Source organism: Bactrocera dorsalis, chromosome 1 (assembly GCF_023373825.1).
Source record: "Bactrocera dorsalis isolate Fly_Bdor chromosome 1, ASM2337382v1, whole genome shotgun sequence".
NCBI lineage: Eukaryota > Metazoa > Arthropoda > Insecta > Diptera > Tephritidae > Bactrocera > Bactrocera dorsalis.
In genome coordinates this window covers 44,677,702-44,680,383 of record NC_064303.1, presented here as the reverse complement: position 1 = coordinate 44,680,383, position 2,682 = coordinate 44,677,702, and positions in this window count along the sequence as shown.

The following is a 2,682-nucleotide window of genomic DNA, read 5'->3' as shown; positions in this document are numbered from 1 at the left end:
CTTTTATGTCTTGCTTATAAAGACAGCGTTCACTCTCACACTGAGTAAACCCAATGTCACGCAATGCTCTATCTAGCTTGGAATTCCATTCCCTGCCACTTTGTTTCAGCCCGTATATAGCCTTGTTTAATCGCAATACCTTACGCTGATTATCGCCACTACAATAACCCTTCGGCTGCCTCATATAAACAACATCCTTCAGCTCGCTATTTAGGTATGCTGTGCATACATCCATTTGGTGCAGGAACATTTTTAATTCTGCAGCCAACGCCAAAACTAGCCTTATGGTTTCGAAACGACAAACCGGAGAGAAAGAGTCAACATAATTAACACCGAACTGCTGCGAACATCCCTTCGCGACCAAACGCGCCTTATAGCGCTCAATGTTGCCGTGCTTGTCTCGTTTAAGGCTATATACCCACTTGCAACCAATAACCGACTGCCCCTTAGGCATATCTACGAATGACCATGTATCATTTGCACTGAGAGCCTGGTGCTCCCTGTTCATCGCATCTTGCCACAAAGACGCCTGCTCACTTGCCATCGCTTCTTCATATGTTTGTGGAATCTCAACATCACTTGTGTTCATTGCATTCAACACATTATACTGCTTCTTAGGACGCCCTGGCCTACCCGTTCTCACCAACTTAGGCCTACCCGGTGCATATTTATTTGGTTGCTCATCTGCGCTAAGATATTCATCGTTGCTGCTCATCTGATTTGCTTCATCGCCACTCTCTATGTTATCATCTTCACCGTCGTTAACTATTGCATCACCAGCACTGCTTATGATGTTATTACCTTCGTTTGAGTATTGCTGCATGTGCCCGAATTCAAAGGCCACCTCTTCATTACCAGCGCTTTCTATGCTACTTGCTTCATCGAACAAAACATCATGCTTTTCGACCACTTGACGTAACTCCGCATCATACAATCGGTACGCTTTGGAAACTAGTGAATAACCGACCATTCTCAACTGTTTACCTTTTGCCGCAAACTTTTTATGATGAGCTTTCTCTAATGCTACTGCTGCTGACCCAAACACTTTTAAATGTTTTACTGTGGGCTTTTTTTCAAACCAAGCTTCATAAGGTGTTTTATTGTTCAGCGCCTTTGTTGGCGCACGATTTCGCAAGTACACCGCCGTAGCTACTGCTTCTGCCCACAACGCCGCATTCATACCCGAATGTACCAGCATGCTCCTGGCCATTTCAACCAGCGTTCGATTCGCCCGTTCCGCTACACCGTTCTGCTGTGGCGTGTAGGGAACCGTCAACTGTCTTACAATACCATTTTTCTCAAAAAATTCATTAAATGCGCTGTTGATAAATTCACGACCGTTGTCGCTTCTGACTGCTTTTATTTTTCTGCCCGTTTGCCTTTCTACCATAGTGCAAAAAGTCACAAACTTCTCAAATGCTTCCGATTTCGATTTCAAAAAATAAACGAAAATTCTCCTTGACATATCGTCAATGAATGTCAAAAAATATTTTGATCCACCCAACGATTGTGTATCAAACGGCCCACATACATCTGTATGTATTAACTCTAACACGTTCTTTGATCTATTCTCTGATGCTTTTGGATGTGGCTGTGCTTGTATTTTGCTTATCATGCATGTTCTACATGCCGGCTTCTGAGAAAAATTCACTTCACCCATCCCATGTACCAACAATTTATTTCGAAGTTCTGCCAAACTCGCGTAATTCAGGTGCCCATACCTATTATGCCAAAGCATTGCACTATTCTGAATGATACTGAAACAGCTGTTTCGTTTATTTTCGAAGATAAACAAATTGTTTATTTGTTTCAACCGTTGAATCTCAACACCATGCTTCGTCACCATAGCCTGCTTGTTTGCGAAACTGACATCGCATCCCATTTCAACGGCACGACCGACCGAAATAAAATTTCCCCTCATACGTGGGACGTATAACACATTGTTTAATGTTAATACAGTAGTGTCTGTAAAAATCTTCACGCTGCCTTTACCCTCTGCCTGCAAACTGTTCTCACCTGCTAACGTGATCAACTCCGAATGTTCCACAAAGTTCGAGAACATGTTGCGATCGCAACACATGTGTGCTGTTGCGCCACTGTCCAAACACCATTTCGTTCCGTTAAACATGTTGCAGCCCGATGTTGCTAACACAGTAAATGAATACTGTTTCTGTTGCTTCAACTTGTCGTTTTGTTGCTCACTCCGCTTAGCAACACAATTTGCCTTTATGTGCCCACGCTGTCCACAACGAAAGCAAATGACATTTTTTAACTGTTTCTTTTCGCTGCCCTGCGCCGACTTCGCTGCAAATGCCTGCTGAACGCTGCCTTCAACCTTTGTGACTGCGTCGCCTGTGTTGACTCTACGTTCGCTTTCTTCGAGAAGTTTCAGCTTCAATACATCAAATGTTGGCAGACTATCTCGCGTTTCCATCGCAATGACAAAGTTTTCAAACTCTTTCGGAAGACTCGAGAGTAATAGTATGGCAATAAGCTCATCATTGAGCGAAATGCCCACTTCAGCCAACTTATCTTTGGCCGTGGTAAACGCATTTAAGTACACTGCCACTTTTTCACCTTCAACCAATTTGAGGTTAAGTAGCCTCTTATACAGTGACACCTTTCTAACGGGACCGCTTGGCTGGTACACTTCCCTAAGCCTTTCCCATGCATCTGCTGCCG